The 18054-nt window shown below is 41.0% G+C and overlaps 1 protein-coding gene across 1 annotated transcript in view; it reads left to right on the top strand.

Annotated features, from left to right (window-relative positions):
* Positions 1 to 18054, top strand: part of LOC309601815 (erbin-like) — a 122571-nt gene that overhangs the window by 7055 nt on the left and 97462 nt on the right. The window contains exon 2 of the mRNA XM_082334967.1: positions 17380 to 17458. The gene's annotated coding sequence lies outside the window, so the exon portion shown is untranslated. The remainder of the gene's footprint in view (positions 1 to 17379; positions 17459 to 18054) is intronic.

The raw sequence follows: 18054 nt of genomic DNA, 5'->3' as shown, positions 1-18054 counted from the left end.
TATATGGACCATGCAATTTAGAAAACAAAATAATTAAGTATCCAGGAATCTTCTGATAAGAAATAGTTTCTTTTTTTTCCCCTTTCTGCTTTAGTTTGTGCTGAACTGTTATGCGTTGCAAATTGCCTGAATTTATCTGCAGGCAATTAGATGGAAAGTCTAGTTAATAGATGATAGCACTCTTCTTGTGTATTGAAATGCTGCATATTTACAGCAGTGCAGCTTGCTTGTTTAAAAACCTTTCGTATCTGCTGCAGATGGCTGCATAGTCTAAGGAGTGGTTTCCTGGCTGCATTGTACATGACACTTTGAGAGCAGTTTTGCTCTGGAATGCCAAAATACATTAAATCCATTCAGAAAACAACATATGTCAAATGAATAAAAATATCACACTCCTACAAAACAGAATGTGGTAGTTATGTTTTTCAAATGTTTTCTTTCCTGAATTAAGGGGTTAAAAAGGACTTCTTATATTCATTATTGAGGATAGTTTTAAATACCAATTGCTGATTTATACTTTCAGCATTTTCACTACTGTTTTTCCCCATACCCTTTTTTTTTTTCTTTTGATTAACATACTAGCCACTATGATGAAAATTAACTCTATCCCAGCCAAAACCAGCACAATGCCATAGACTGAAATTGAAACAAGGAGGCTATCAGTAGGGGTACTGTATAGGAAAAAGAGTATTATGTTTTCCTCCTTGGATATCTAGGCCTGTGCACAGCATACAGGTTTTTAGTGTGGGGGTTGGTTTTGGTTTTTTTTTTGGGGAGGTGGGGGGGTGGTGGTGGTGTGTGGTGTTTTTTTTTTTTTTTTGTTTGGTTGGGGTTTTTTTGGATTTTTTTGGGGTGTGTTGTTTGGTGTGTGTGTTTGTTTGGGTTTGTGGTGTGGGTTTTTTTGTTTGGTTTTTTTTGTTTTTTTTTTTTTTTTTTTCTTTCTTCAGGATTTTATTATGATAAAGAAACAAGCCCGGGGCAGAGCGTGTTTTGTTGCATATGGACCCAAGGGAATGGCAGGAAGATATGCCAGGGGAGGTTTAGGTTGGACATTAGGAAAGGGTTCTTCACCCAGAGGGTGGTGGAGCACTGGAACAGGCTCCCCGGGGAGGTAGTCACGGCGCCAAGCCTGACAACATTCAAGAAGCATTTGGACAACGCCTTCAGACACATGGTGTGAATTGTGGGGCTGTCCTATGCAGGGACAGGAGTTGGACTCGATGATCCTTGTGGGTCCCTTCCAACTCAGGACATTCTATGATTCTATGATATTATTTCCTTGTTTGCAAAGAAGGTGGTAGTCACTTTGATTCCTCCTAGTTGGAAGGCAAAGATATTAAAAATTGCATTGACAGAAGAATACATGTTTCTCTAGAAGCTGTAATTATATCAGATCAGTTTCTAACTAATATTTTGCATAGATTTTTCTTATCTTAAATAATTTGAAAGCCTTGATTTTATAGCTCTCTTAAACCCAGAGGAATGAAGTGTATATGTTTAAAGCAATTTTTCTTGACCTTTCTGATTCTTTTGTTCCTCGTTTGATTTTTTTTTTTTTTAACTGTATGTCTAATCATAGCAATGGAAGAGAAAAAGCAAATTCAGTGAATTATCTTACATAAGGTCCTTAGTGTTGTTCTGTCTCGTGTAAGAAGTGATAGGTCCCTGAAAGAGGAGGGAATGAGGGCAAGTTCTTTTCCTAGCTGTGGAAGACATAGATCTATTTAAACTAACCATTTAATAATAAAGTAGTTTCATCTGAAGCCTGGCTGTAGTAGAGGCCATAACTATCATCATTTCTGCCTTGCAGTAAAAGGACCTGGGGGTGTTGGTTGACAGCTGCCTGAACATGAGCCAGCAGTGTGCTCAGGTGGCCAAGAGGGCCAATGGCATCCTGGCTTGTATCAGGAATAGTGTGGCCAGCAGGACCAGGGAGGTGATGGTCCCTTTGTACTCGGCACTGGTGAGGCTGCACCTCGAGTACTGTGTTCAGTTTTGGGCCCCTCACTACAAGAAGGACATCGAGGTGCTGGAGCATGTCCAAAGAAGGGCAATGAAGTTGGTGAAGGGTCTAGAGAACAAATCCTATGAGGAGTGGCTGAGGGAACTGGGGTTGTTTAGCCTGGAGAAGAGGAGGCTGAGGGGAGACCTTATTGCTCTCTACAACTACCTGAAAGGAGGTTGTAGCAAGGTGGGGGTCGGTCTCTTCTCCCTAGTAACAAGCAATAGGATGAGAGGACACGGCCTCAAGCTGCGCCAGGGGAGGTTTAGGTTAGACATTAGGAAAAACTTCTTCACCGAAAGGGTAGTCAGGCATTGGAACAGGCTGCCCAGGGAAGTGGTTGAGTCTCCATCCCTGGAGGTATTTAAAAGACGGGTAGACGTAGTGCTCGAGGACATGGTTTAGTGGTGGACTTGGCAGTGCTAGGTTAACGGTTGGACTTGATGTTCTTAAGGGTATTTTCCAACCTTAACAATTCTATGATTCTATGCTTTTTTTTTTTTTTTGGTGATATTAAGAGCTCAGATGTGAAGCAGAGTGGAAGCTTGATGTATTCCTGTCTCCTGGATTGAAAGAGGAGATGCTGGTGTTTCTTTTTCTGTTTTAAATTCTATCCTTCCTGCTCCCTGAAATTTTTAGCTGTTCCATGGTAATGATACCGCCAACTAAGGATGTGCTCATCTACTGAGAGATGAGGCATATGGTCCAAAACAACTTCTGGAGTTGCTTGTTTGTGTCTAGGTCTACATCAGTTGGGTTTGCATGTGCTTTCATATTTGTTTTGGCAGTCCACCTGTCTTCCCTAATTGTGGTGTATGTTAGTTTGTCTGGTCTCAGCCTTCTTTGGAATAGTTATGGGAGAATCTATAGAAAACATGTTCAGGAATAAAGGAGCTGTCCTCCTTCTCAGCCTTAATTTTTCTGTGAAGTGTGGCATGTGTCTTCATTCTAGTCACCAAATTTTGTGTTTCGTGAACAAGTAGCAGTCCTGCTAGCTGAACGGAGGCCTGACCTGCTCAAGCATGATTCATTCCAGTGTTTCTACTCATCTCCCAGGTATCAGTGGCTACAGCTCTGTTCTGTAGATATTCAATTGTAGGAAATACCAGAAATAGAATATTTCTTCATGCTACTATCAGATCTATGTTTTCCTTCTGTCCTTTTGTGTTTCTAAAATGTACTTCCATTGCACTGTAGCAAGTATCTATGGGTGTCCTCCTCCTCTTCCCCCCACGTTAGAGGTATCTGTTATTTCTCTAGAGTCTATCCTGGTTTTCTGATACTTTCGGTGTGAAATATCAAAAAACTTATTCCTAGCTCAATCTTTGTCCTCATTAGTGACAGGAATTCACTTTCAAATGAACTTGGAAAGTAGTTCACAGATCCATGTTCAGATTGGACTTGCTACTATCATAGTGTTAATGCAGTTCCACAAAACCTAATCTTAATACAAGGTTGGCTTTTGCTGTTCAGAACCTGTAAAAGGAGGCAAACTGCAGTTTATTTGCAGCACTTACGTTGTCTTTCCTCGCTGTTTGACCAACTTACGCTCTCATCAAAGCCCTTGCCATTTCTGGTTTTAATAGACAAGTAAGGCTGTGGAGTCTACTGAGGGTTTTTTGTGGTTTGGTTTTTTTTTTTTTTTTTTTTTCCCTCCCCCCCCTTTAGAGTTCATACCAGATTTTCTGCTAACATCTTTCTGTGCTGTTGATAGCATTGTAGAACCAACTTCTTGGATTTACTCAGTATCTCTTTTGCTACCTCTCCATTAAACAGTTGTCTTGATACTTTTTTTTTTTTTAAGGTACTTTGTAACTTAATTCTACTCCGTGTGATTTAATTAACTATGACATATAATTGATGTGACTTTTAAAAGCATATTGGCTGTTACGCTTTGTTTCATCCTTTCTTGTGGTTTCTTCCTGAATGTGTCCCTTCTCCTTAGGCTCTCCAAGACATTAATAATGTTGACTTGGGAGCAGGCCAGAAGACAGCATCATAGAAGCCCCCCCCTTTTTTTAAAAAAATAAAAAAAAAAAAGCTGTTTCCATTTCTTCCTATCAGGATTTATTGTTAGGTATGTTTTTTCAGGTGCATGATGTGGGTGGCTCTTAATTAATCAATTAGTAGGAGGGACAGTAGAAGAGGAATTTGGATTAGAAGCTTGTGTGCACTGCAGAGAGATTGGTTTCATCCATACCAATTATTAGACTTGCTTTATGTCCAAACACCTAAAGGTTAACAGGAACTGTTTTATTACATGGACTTCATATGGGCTAAATCATCTTTCTTTTTAAGATTGAAAATAGGGTGCATCCTGCTCTAAGTAATGGGCATTATGTGCTATAAAATGGCAGCTTCTGATGCTGTAAAAAGTTTGAGGTGCATCTTGCGAATCTTCAGTTACTTTTTAAGAACTCTGGGACAGATGAAAGATGCATCTAGATCGGTGTCCTGTCTCAGCAGTGGCTTTGTTTTGTATTTCAGGTCTCAAATTTATTCAGTATTCAGGGTTTCAATTACAGGTTGATATTCACTGAATATTTTTCTACAAAATATTTTAAACCTTAATATTACAATTAGGCCCCACTGAACAATTAAAACTCTTTGCCATGAACACTTCTTGACAAGACACCTTGTATTGGTCAGTCTGGAATTTAAGAGGGGTTTTTTTGGTTAAAAGAAAATGTAAAAAAATATTTAAACTCACCATGTTGGGGATGTTGGTCTGTTTTGTATACTGTAGTCCCATTCCCTCAAGCCTTTTATAAATGTAAAGCATTGCTTTGTAGGCAAGTAATTGACTTATCGTCGCAAAAATATGCGCAGCACTTGCTGAGCAAGGGTGTCTTCCCGTTAAGAAGACCACATCCTGTAAATATTTCTTTCAGTTCTGAACTCAATGTAGAACATGAACTGCTGACATAATCACTGTCTGGACCATAACTATTTACTGACCTGACTTAGTGTCTTGCTGCTTCTTGGTTGCCTGGAGTACCTGTAGGACTGAGATACTTGGTATGACCAGAAGGTGGTTAATGGTCACGGGAAATACATTGCAATTGCCAGTGGAGTTAAACTGAGGTCTTTCTTTTGAACTTGTATAACAACATCTTATTTGTCAGTAAGGGAAGAGAACGGAGGATGGAGGAGTGTTCCAGTCCTCTTTTCCAGTCCTTGGATAATAATTTTTCATGTAATGATCTGTGCAATCTGTTCATATAACCCTACAGTTACTCTATTCTTTTTCTTGCTACCTGGGATATAGTGGAAGGGTCAGTGATTGAAGCACTAATGGAGGGTACTGCAGAATTCAAGACTTGCTAGAGGTAGTCACAAACTTGGACACATAATCTGGAGGAGTCGGCATGTTTAGCAGTCCACTCTATCTATAAGGATGCCACTTAAATCTCAAATTGATTTGAAAGTTTAACATTCTGTGGAAGACTGCAAGACAAGGGAGAGGGAAGTTATTCAGCTCTTAGTTAAGAGCTAAGAAAGCTGTTTCAGTCTTTACATCATAGAGCAGCAGTTCCTAAATGGGGTGTGTATGAAGGGAGTTGCTGGCCAGATATAAACTTGATTTAATATGATGCTTATGTTAATATTTTTAGTCATACAAAAATTTTGGCTGTAGGTGGGAAAGCAGTAGGAAAATTCCAGAAGGAAAGTTTCAGAGCCACCACCATAAGGGACAGCAACCCAGTTTTTTTATTCCCAAGCAAGCCAGGAAAGTAGCAGTACAGTCATCAACCCTGGCATCCTTCAGTTTCTAGCTGTGCTGGCCATGGCACAATGGGAAGCTGATGCCAGCAGTGTTTCAGAAAAGATAGCTGAGATCTGTTAAACAATCCTATTAGCAAACTCTAAAACCCCCTTACTAAATCTCACAGTGTATTATGGAAGTAGCAGAAACAGTTATTTTAATGGTGATTCTCTTGCTGTTCTTTGTCTTAGAAGTTTTAGGAATCACGAAACTCAGTTTTGTATCTGTATATCAAATGCTTTCTGAAAAAGAGTATGCTAAATAGAATCTGGTTCCTGAGGAATCTCTTTCTTTTTCAAGAAAGATTCCAGTTATTGACCTATCTAGATTTATTAGACACAATTTTCTTTTTTGTTGTGTGATGTTTGCTGCTTTAAAAGCAGATGACAAAACCATCCTTCTCTAATTTATTGTCTTTTTTCTTCTGTATTTTGGCACCTTATTTGAACTGGCCCCAAAAAATGATGTCAAGATGAGGCTATGGATGTGTTCCATATACATTTTAGACTTACTGCATTATTCCAGCCTACTAGCCAGGACCACATAATAAAACTTTGTATCCTCGATATATAGAGTATATGGTAGTACTCCACAAAAGCTCACTAAGCAGAGTAAGCTTCTCAGAAATAGGTCCAACTACTTGTAAGCAACTGTCTCCACTCTTGCCAATGGCTGTGACTTTCAATAAAACCTCATGTTAAGTTAAATGAAAGGCAGCTGGTGGGTCCAATTAAAATAATTGCAGCTTTTTTTTAAAGCCTCATCTTTAGTAAGGAGCTGTATTTCCCCATGAGGGCTGTGGGAGTATTTGTGACAGTGTGGGTGGTATAGATTCTCTTTCAGAGAACGTGCTTTAGACTCACCAGAACAGCAGTGCTTTAAGAGGAAGTCATCTAGTTGAGGTCCTGCACATAACTTCTCATTGGTTCTAGTTACATATTGTTAACCTGATAATTACATTAAAACTCCATTCATACCAGTAACAGGAAGGGAGCTGTTTTGAACTCAAGTTTGCTAGCAATGTGTATGTTTTATTTTTGGCTGGTGTAGAAGGATGAGATGATAATCAGTTCTACCTTTTTTGTGTTTTGGTACACTGCTTTCTCTGCATTACTTTGAGATTTGGCAGAGGACAAAAATGAGTAATTGTAGAATGGTGGTAAGTTACATATTACCACTTCTGTGTCTCCTGTGTTTAATTCTAATGTAAAACAAAGTTAATGTGTGGATTTGAAACTGTCTTAGTTTTTGCGCAAGACCTCTTATACCCGTCATCTTGAAAACACTTCTTAATTCTCTTTCAGAGATCAATGTGGATGGTTTCATAAACTCCATTTTGTGTCCTGGTGATTCTGTGGTCCAAGTTCAGAAACTAATTGAGACTCCTATGGTGTGAATTGGCAGTGGTGGAGTGATTCGGGTGGGTGACTGTCCAGATGTGTTGAAGGAGATAAGGGAAAAGAAATGTTTTGAGTGCACTTATTATTTCAGTTACTCTACAATGTACTAATACCTTCTCTCGCCCTCACATGTAAGAATGACAAACTTCTGTTTTAATTGCTGAATTTGTATTACAATAGCTTGTAGGGAAGATGTGTGAGAACTGTGGCTGTTCTCTGGCAAGAAGCAAGCACTAGGGTTATTCACTGTAGTGGAACGGGTCTGTTACACAGACCATGTTCTGTGACCCAAATGTATCTGTGGCTTTAACGTGTTCATATGGCTCTGTGTGAGCATTTGTGTATAGGCTATCTGGCTTCCGTTGCTTCTGGTATAATTTTCTGCATTACTTTTTTTACTTTGAATGCTATACAATGTGTGCAAGGCAATAACTCATTTTATGGTAATGTATTCAGGTATCTCTGCAAAAAATAAAAGCAGTTTCAAACAAATACTTCTGCCCTTGGTAAGCTAACTTAAATGCTCTTATCCTATCCAGTGAAAGGTTAATATGATTGGGATTTTTTTTTTTTTTTTTTGCAGTTGAAAGCATGTACTGTTTAGGTTTTGTATGCTTGTTACATTTGCATAAATTTAGTTGTTAGTGGTATGTTTCTGAGGGATGCTGAGAGTGAAGGGTTTTTTATTTAAACTTCTTTTTAATCCCCTAATTCAACAGCAGACACACATAGCTCCTTGTAAAAAAATTATAGGGACAATATAACAAGAATGATTTGGAGTTTTTTTTAGTAAGTGTATGCCTAATTGAAGCGTTGCAAAAATCTTTAATAGATCACAGTATGTTTTGATCTTAATATACTGGAGTAGTATCTCCAATAGGATAAGTTTGATCTTAATATACTCTCTTAGTCCTAGTTAGGACCATTGAGCAAATGCATTTTTCACCTTCCTCTTTCCATCTCTTGCTCTGATTCAAGAATGTAGGTAGAATATGCTCACAAATATTTGTAAATGTCCACATAAAATGCTTGACTTTTGAGAGGGGAAATATTTTAATAGCAAGAATACTGTTTTAAATGCTTAATAGTATTGTAGAAATGATGTGCTTGGAAATACAGGTGCCTTATGAGATTTTTAAATTAGGAACTGTTATGAAAAGATAATACAAGTGTTGCAACTTTTGCTTGAAAATGGGTTTGTGCAGTGTGGTGGGTTGACCTTGGCTGGATGCCAGGTGTCCACCAAGCTGCTTTATTACTCCCCCTTCTCAGCTGGACAGGGGAGAGGAAAATATAATGAAAGGCTTGTGGGTTGAGATAAGGACAGGGAGATCACTCGCCAATTAACGTCACGGGCAAAACAGACTCAATTCGGAGAAATTAATTTAATTTATTGCCAATCAAATCAGAGAAGGGTAATGAGAAATAAAGCCAAATCTTAGAACACCTTCCCCCCACCCCTCCCTTCTTCCCAGGCTCAACTTCACTACGGGATTTCCTACCTTTTTCCTCTGAGCTGCGTAGGGGGATGGAGAATGGAGGTTGCAGTCAGTTCATCACACATTGTCTCTGCCGCACCTTCCTTCTCAGGGGAAGGACTCCTCACACTCTTCCCCTGCTCCAGTGTGGAGTCTCTCCCTCAGGAGACAGTCCCCCATGAATCATAGAATCGTCAAGGTTGGAAAAGACCCTTAAGATCATCGAGTCCAACCGTCAACCTATCACTGCCAAGTCCATCTATACCATGTCTTCAAGCACCGTATCTATCCGTTCTTTAAATACCTCCAGGGATGGAGACTCAACCACTTCCCTGGGCAGCCTGTTCCAATGCTTGACCACCCTCTCGGTGAAAAAGTTTTTCCTAATATCCAACCTAAACCTCCCCTGGCGCAGCTTGAGGCCGTTTCCTCTTGTTCTATCACTCGTTACTAGGGAGAAGAGACCGACCCCCACCTCCCTACAACCTCCTTTCAGGTAGTTGTAGAGAGCAATAAGGTCTCCCCTCAGCCTCCTCTTCTCCAGGCTAAACAACCCCCAGTTCCCTCAGCTGCTCCTCATAAGACTTGTGCTCTAGACCCTTCACCAGCTTCATTGCCCTTCTTTGGACACGCTCCAGCACCTCGATGTCCTTCTTGTAGTGAGGGGCCCAAAACTGAACACAGTACTCGAGGTGCGGCCTCACCAGTGCCGAGTACAGGGGCACTATCACCTCCCTGGTCCTGCTGGCCACACTATTCTTGATACAGGCCAGGATGCCATTGGCCCTCTTGGCCACCTGAGCACACTGCTGGCTCATGTTCAGGAGGCTGTCAACCAACACCCCCAGGTCCTTTTCCGCTAGGCAGCTCTCCAGCCACTCCTCCCCCAGCCTGTAGAGTTGCATGGGGTTGTTGTGACCCAAGTGCAGGACCCGGCACTTAGCCTTGTTGAATCTCATGCAGTTGGCCCCAGCCCATCGGTCCAGCCTGTCCAGATCCCTCTGTAAGGCCTTCCTACCCTCCAGCAGATTGACACTTCCACCCAACTTGGTGTCATCTGCAAACTTACTGAGGGTGCACTTGATCCCCTCATCCAGATCATCAATGAAGATACTGAACAGGACTGGCCCCAACACTGAGCCCTGAGGAACACCGCTTGTGACCAGCTGCCAACTGGATTTGACTCCATTCACCACCACTCTCTGGGCCCAGCCATCCAGCCAGTTTTTAACCCAGCGGAGAGTGCACTTATCCAAGCCGTATGCAGCCAGCTTCTCCAGGAGAATGCTGTGGGAGACAGTGTCAAAGGCCTTACTAAAGTCCAAGTAGACAACATCCACAGCCTTCCCCTCATCCACTAAGCGGGTCACCCTGTCATAGAAGGAGACCAGGTTAGTGAAGCAGGACCTGCCTTTCATAAACCCATGCTGGCTGGGCCTGATCCCTCGGTTGTCCTGCACTTGCTGCATAATGGCACTCAAGATGCTCTGCTCCATGACCTTCCCCGGCACCGAGGTCAGGCTGACAGGCCTGTAGTTCCCCGGATCCTCCTTCCGACCGTTCTTGTAGAGGGGCGTCACGTTTGCTAGCTTCCAGTCATTTGGGACCTCCCCGGTTGACCAGGACTGCTGATAAATAATGGAGAGTGGCTTGGCCAGCTCCTCTGCCAGCTCCCTCAGTATCCTCGGGTGGATCCCATCTGGGTCCATGGACTTGTGCGCATCCAGGTGGAGGAGCAGGTCAGTGACTGCCACCTCTTCGACAACTGGGACTTCACTCTGCGTCCTATCTCCATCTTCCAGCTCAGGGGCCTGAAAAACCCAAGGATGACTAGCTTGACTATTAAAGACTGAGGCAAAGAAGGCATTAAGTACCTCTGCCTTCTCCTCGTCCTTCGTGGCAAGGTTACCTTCTGTATCCAACAAGTTCTCCATTGTGAGTCCTTCCCATGGGCTGCAGTCCTTCAGGAACAGACTACTCCAGCGTGGGTCCCCCATGGGGTCACAAGTCCTGCCAGCAAACCTGCTCCAGCATGGGCTCCTCTCTCCACAGGGTCACAGGTCCTGCCAGGAGCCTGCTCCAGCACGGGCTCTCCATGGGGTAACAGCCTCCTTTGGGGTGCATCCGTCTGCTCCACTGTGGACCTCCATGGGCTGCAGGGGGACAGCCTGCCTCACCATGGTCTTCACCAGGGGCTGCAGGGGGATCTCTGCTCTGGTGCCTGGAGCACCTCCTCCCCCTCCTTCTTCACTGACCTTGGTGTCTGCAGAGTTGTTGCTCTCACATATTCTCACTCCACTCTCACAGCTGCTGTTGTGCAGCAGTTTTTCCCCCTTCTTAAATATGTTATCACAGAGGCACTACCACCGTTGCTGATTGGCTTGGCCTTGGCCAGTGGTGGGTCCGTCTTGGAGCTGGCTGGCACTGGCTCTATCGGACATGAGGGAAGCTTCTAATAACTTCTCACAGAAGCCACCCCTGTAGCCCCCCCTGCTACCAAAACCTTGCCATGCAGACCTGGTATATGGGGAAAGTTTGTTTTTTTAATAAAACAGGTTAGTGAAGATGAAAGACAAGAATATATTGAGCAGCAGAATTTTTTTTTTTTTTTGAGATACTGTGTGAGAAGTTCAGAATTATTTTTTCTGTTGATCCTTGATTACAGAGAATTGGATGAAGTGCTATTTTTCTCTATTAAACTTCTGAGATTTCTTTCACAGTTCTCTGGCTAGTGAGTAGTACCATGAAGTAATTGTCACAAAAGATTTTTATCATGTGTATAGGCTGAGACTTTTAATAAGTTATTACTGTCCTATTTACTGTTAAGGTAACAATAACAAAGCAGGGAGTTCAAGCAACAGTGCACAGCTTTGATTTAGAGAGGGTCCTTTCCTTTGTTATGCTATTCATGTTGTTCAATAACATTCCCTAATATGCATAAGAAAATAGGCTGATACACCTATTTGTTGAGAATAATTTTATGTTGAGTTAGCATCTTGTTTTATAATCCTAGTTTCATTGTGGATCTGCTTGTTTTGGCATTGAAATGCTTGTGTCAAGTCTTATTAAGATAACTCAAATAGAATGATTAATCTATAGTTTATTTTTTGTTGCTTTGCAGTAGTTTGCTCTTATTTTAGTCTAGTCCCTTGTTCACTCCTAACTGTTGGTTCATTAGCAGATGATTAATGAGCCTTTATTGGGGGAAGAAAATCTCTACCAGCTAAAAAGAACAGGATTAGGAAGCAAATGATGGCTTTGCAGTATGCTTGTGGCTGCAAGCAGATCTTGAATAGTTGAATTGTAAAGCATGTTATGATGAAGTATTTACTGTAGGTATCATAAGAGACCTAGTAAGCATTTCTAATGTTTTGTGATTCTCTTAGATAGAGGCTGCTTAATACCAATTGTGTGTGTGTGTGTGTGTGTGTTCTCCAGCTTCTTGAAAGTGTTATAATGAATAGATTTCTGGAAAAGGTGCCATAATTTGTCATGCTGCTAAAACCACAATTAGTGCACTGCTAAATGCTTAGGTCCTGCATGAAGGTAATGGATCAGTGTGTATTTACAGGTACTGAAATACATGGTGAACATACAGATCATAAATGAGTTCCTACTTGTGTATAGCTGAAATATATGAAAGGAACTTTAAGACTAAATGTTAAATGCTAAAATTTGTCAGATTTCTTTTTTTTTTTTTTTTTTACTTTTTGTAATCCATACTCTGCTTAATAGATGAATTTGACAAGTCCCTGAAATCTTTACCTTGTACAGAGTATTACAGCTTCTTTTTCAATGGAGTGATATTGTATATTTGGTCTTCTGACTATGCTTTATTTAAGGATGCAGTTTTGAAGCTGTGTGTAATTAGAGTCAGTCAAGGAAAATCCTATTTCATTGTCTTGCCTTCAAAGCTTCCACCTGAATAAAGAAAACAACATGGGCTAAAGAGGGGCCCCTGTATCCCATCCCTTCAGTATTCTTGTGGCTCCTTTATTTTAATAATTTTGGACACATTCCAAGCTGCTTATGTAAGCTCTGGTTTGCATTTTATTCTGTGAGCCTTCTTGACTTGCTGATTCATTTCTCCTTGTAGCAATAAACGTTAGCCTAAATCTCCCCCTTCCTAGTTCTATTGACAAGTTCTGGCATGAAGTGTCAGCTCAAACCTATCTCAGGTGGTTCAGCTATGAAGGTTAATCTAGTCGGCACAAGATGTGTTTTATCTTGGCAATGCGCATTGGGAGCCTGTTGTTCCATCAGCCTGGTGTTCCCTGTAGCACAGAAGAGGTATGGACAAGCTATCTTGATAGGTGAAATGATTCTCAGGCTCATGGGCATTCAACAGTAAAATATTTTAGACTGCTTTGCTGAATGTTATTTTAATATGAGGATTTATGGAGGACAGTGGTTAGTTTGTCACTTAAAATGTGTGCACTGCCAACAGAGTCTGTCTAAAACAAGATTAGGTTATCAGAGGGTTGGCTTGCATGATAAGCTTCCTGGTTGTCACATGGCCAGAATTGGATAGTCTAAGGAAAACAATGTTCATCCTGAATGCATCTAGGCAAATTTGTTTGATTCTATGCAAATGCTAGGTATTAGGAAACTCCCACTTGCATTGCATAAGTGGTTCTTGGATCCTATTTGTCAATTTAGCAACTAGCAAATAAACACTTCTTATACAGTGCCATAAACATGTGTGGTGGTTTCAGAGGAAAAGTATGCAGAGAATGCTTCTAACTTATTTAAATAGCATGGTGCATTCTGGCTTCGTCTTCCTCTTTCTTCTTTCTTCTTTTCCAGCTGCCTTGTTCAGTGGAGGCAGAATTAAGTGCTAACTAATTTATGCAAGCAAACTTCCTTTTGACATTTGTCTTTGAAGGTCTTGGCCAATGCAGTTTGCTGATTCAAGAATGTCTGTGCCTATTTCTTCAGTTAAGGTATAGTTCCTATGTCACTCACAGACCTAATTGACTATTTCCTCCTTTTATTTACTTTTTTCATTGATTTTTTTTTTTCTTAATGATATAATTGTATCCATTATAATATTAAAGTATATTTTCCTGCTAATGGGAAGAAATGATGATGAGGCAGAAATGCCTACCTAGTAAAATGCTTTACTTCCAATGATGTCATAAGCAACTGTGGGGAGCTGTAATGGATGTGCCACAGTTTTTCTGCCAAATATATTTTCTTTTATATAAGGTACAAATTGTACAAGTTTACAAATTTAATTGTACAAATTTATAGGAAGTACAGATTTCTTCCAGTACTGTTACTATGTCTGGAGGATCATACAACAAGGGTGTGGAGAGCTGCGCAGACTGATGTATTATAAAACTCCCTATCAGTATGAGAACTATTGGCTATCACCGAACAAGAGTGGAAAATGCAGCTGTCTAGTTTGCAGCTAGTTCAGGCCAAAGAAGCTTTGTACCCAGAAAGCAGGAAGAATGAATTGCCTTTGATTTCTAGGGAAGGGGTAGTATGGGAAGTGTGCTATGTATTTAGGAACATCCAATTACCATCAAGTTGTCATCCTGCAGATTTCACATCCATAAAAGATCTTTAGCCGTCCAAGACAGACAAACTCTCCTTCTGAGTGATTTTACACCAAGACAATTGGAAGACTGTAATGTATAAATGGGCAAAAGAGGCACACTGTCTTTCCAGAGGTCGAGGTGATATTCTGACATTCCTTCTGCTAGTGAGCCAATGAGGACAAAGGCAGATGATGATAAAAGTGAGCTAGCTGGCTAGGTAAGTGGTGCGGAAGAGGTGGGTTTTCCTATTATGAAAGAGTAGCTTGGCTTTAGGGCAAAAAGAGATGATTGATTCCCCGCCCCCCCCCCCCCCCCCCCCCCCCCAAGAGAGCAACTTGAAGTGAACATCAATTACAGAGGAGAGGCAAATAGAATAGTAAATAAAGCACGTGAAGAAAGACAAAAACTTTATTCTAATACAAAAACAAGATATTAAAAATACAGGTCATAAAGGACTGATGGCCCAGGGAAGTGGTTGAGTCCCCATCCCTGGAGGTATTTAAGAGACATGTAGATGTATCGCTTAGGGATATGGTTTAGTGGTGGACTTGGCAGTGTCTTAAGGGTCTTTTCCAACCTTAACGATTCTATGATTCTATAATTCTAAGGATCTTTTTTTAAAGAAAGAAGTGTTAGGTACTCTTGTTTGAGGGGGGAGAAATAAAAAGCTTATGCTTGGTCTGTTTAATATCACTGGCCCTCGGTAGGAAGTGTGATGTGTTTGTTAAAATAGCTGCCTATATTTTAGGAAGGACAAAGTGAGGGAAAAGGATAGTGCTATTTTGATGAAAATAACTTTACCTGTTTTTGACTGTTAATCAGTATTCTCTCTCGTAAGCCACAGCATAAATAGCTTGCTATGGACCATCAAATTGCAGTCACATACAGGAAACTTAATTTTTATGTGCAGGTGGTCTCATACTGCTAATGTTCACTAAAAAAGATGATGGATGTAATATTCTTGGAAATCACTGTAGAAGAATTGTAGTGGATGAGGGAAAGGCTGTGGATGTTGTCTACCTGGACTTTAGTAAAGCCTTTGACACCGTTTCCCACAGCATTCTTCTGGAGAAACTGGCTGCTCATGGCTTGGACGGACATACTCTTCGCTGGGTAAAAAACTACTAAATGGCCGAGCCCAGAGAGTGGTGGTGAATGGAGTCAAATCCAGTTGGTGACCGGTCACAAGTGGTGTTCCCCAGGGCTCAGTATTGGGGCCGGTTCTGTTTAATATCTTTATCAATGATCTGGATGAGGGGATGGAGTGCACCCTCAGTAAGTTTGCAGATGACACCAAGTTGGGTGGGAGTGGGATCTGGACAGGCTGGATTGATGGGCCCAGGCCAATTGTATGAGGTTCAACAAGGCTAAGTGCTGGGTCCCGCACTTGGGTCACAACAACCCCATGCAATGCTACAGGCTGGGGGAGGAGTGGCTGGAGAGCTGCCTAGCGGAAAAGGACCTGGGGGTGTTGGTTGACAGCCGGCTGAATATGAGCTGGCAGTGTGCTCAGGTGGCCAAGAAGGCCAATGGCATCCTGGCTTGCATCAGGAATAGTGTGGCCAGCAGGACTAAGGAAGTGATTGTCCCCCTGTACTCAGCACTGGTGAGGCTGCACCTCGAGTACTGTGTTTAGTTTTGGGCCCCTCACTACAAGAAGGACATTGAGGTGCTGGAGCGTGTCCAAAGAAGGGCAATGAAGCTGGTGAAGGGTCTAGAGCACAAGTCTTATGAGGAGTGGCTGAGGGAACTGGGGTTGTTTAGCCTGGAGAAGAGGAGGCTGAGGGGAGACCTTATTGCTCTCTACAACTACCTGAAAGGAGGTTGTAGGGAGATGGGGGTCAGTCTTTTTTCCCAAGTACCAAGTGATAGGACAAGAGTAAATGGCCTCAAGTTGCTCCAGGGGAGGTTTAGATGGGATATTTGGAAAAATTTCTTGACCGAAAGGGTAGTCAGGCACTGGAACAGGCTTCCCAGGGAAGTGGTTGAGTCTCCATCCCTGGAGGTATTTAAAAGCCGTGTAGATGTGGTGCTTAGGGACATGGTTTAGTGGCGGACTTGGCAGTGCTAGGTTAACGGTTGGACTCGATGATCTTAAGGGTCTTTTCCAACCTAAATGATTCTGTGATTTGGAGTAGTACCTGACATTGAAAGTTGCAAAGTGACCAATTGTATATTTAAAACCTCTTTGTGTTTGATAAAGTATAAATGACTATGAATTGATTTTGATTGTACATAATAAAAAGTTTAATCATCAGCATTTATTTGTTCCTTTTAAACAAAAAATAAAAGCACTTGGAAGCCATTCAGCCAAATCATCTCTATAGAAATTTCTTATCTATTCCAGTTTTAAAGGGAAATCAGTTAAGGATGTTTTACTAGATGCTTAGAAAACATCAAATCTAAAATACAATAGTATAGTAGTAGTGAAAAGTGTCCATCTGTTAGTTAAATGAAGGAAAAAAGCTACAGCAATGAGTTATGGCTTAGAAGCTAAAGACTGTAGAAAGTGATGGATACAGGAAGTCCACCCAAAATATATTGGAAACTAATGTTAGGTCCACTAAGGTGCTTGAGAATGAGATAAAAATATACCAGCCCTTTGTTTTTGATATGCTTAACAGATATGTTTCAGTTACTTGACAAAATAAGAGACTTTCATAATTGGGAAAATCCAGGAGTTGATGATCAAACTTAATCTGACTCCTTTGTAGGCTTGTTCAACAGACAAGTGGCTTACTTTTTAAATTTCTTGATCACTCACTATAATCCTATAATTAATTTGTTTCCATCTGGTTTTAGGTTAGAGGATTCATTTTTTCCCTGGTATATAACATGAAATGTTTTCTTCTTATGCTCCCCTTCTCTCTCCCTTGAACTAGTTGCATATACGTGAAAGGAGCACTGCTCATCTCTTGCATGTTACTGTTGCTATTTGAGGATATGAAACTGCTTGATCCCCCTCTCATCTTTGGCTAGATGAAGAAGCCTCTTGTGGTCTTTTTGCTACTACCAGGCTTATTTAGAACTGAAGCCATTCTCTTGCCCAGTCTAGATGCTTATATGGCTGCTGATGGTCCTTCATTCCTTCCCTACCTTTTTTGCTGAAATATAGACTTCAAATAAAAAGTATTCCAGACTTATTCTGTATCTTTATTCAGTTATAAATGTGTTTACATTTATTTAGGAGCTGAAACACCTCCCCTCTAATCCAGAGGAAGAACTCTCTGAAAGCACAAAGGTAGTTTCTACAGCTGTGATTTGAGGTAATCGGAACATGAGGGAGGGGGAAAACAATCTTTCAGATGTCAAAGAAATTGCTTGACTACTGCCTTTGCTCGCAGCACATATCAAGGTAGAATTGAGGGCTGATTCCCACAGTTTGTCCATTTCCCTGTTACATGGGAAGACAGTCAGGACATAGTGTATTTCTTCTCTTGAATTCTATGTTCTTATTAAACTTTATTTGTATTTTTACTTGCTACTACTTGGGACAGTAAAGAAACAGACCAGATAAATCTCTCCTTTAAATGTTCTAGTTAGAAAGCCTAAATGCTTCTACTAGAATAACTGTGCTGATTTTATTATGCATATGTTGGTATAAATGTAATGTGTGTAATGCATTTTAATGTGTTTTAAAGCAGGATGGGTAAAAACAATTTTTTCCCAAACAGTATGATCATACTTTGTGATGATGTAACCCAAAGGAGTTTTAGTAAACAAACAGGAATTACCAATCATGATTCAACACAAGTGTGGGATAGACAACAGATTGTATGTCCTCCAGGACAGGTTAAAATGACCTAGATGGATAGAGGAGCACATGATGTTGGGGGTGGTGGTGGTAAGTATTGGTTAGCTT

Source organism: Platalea leucorodia, assembly GCF_965183815.1.
Source record: "Platalea leucorodia genome assembly, chromosome: W".
NCBI lineage: Eukaryota > Metazoa > Chordata > Aves > Pelecaniformes > Threskiornithidae > Platalea > Platalea leucorodia.
Note: the sequence above shows the minus strand (reverse complement) of the source record. Positions and strands in the feature narration are given on the sequence as shown.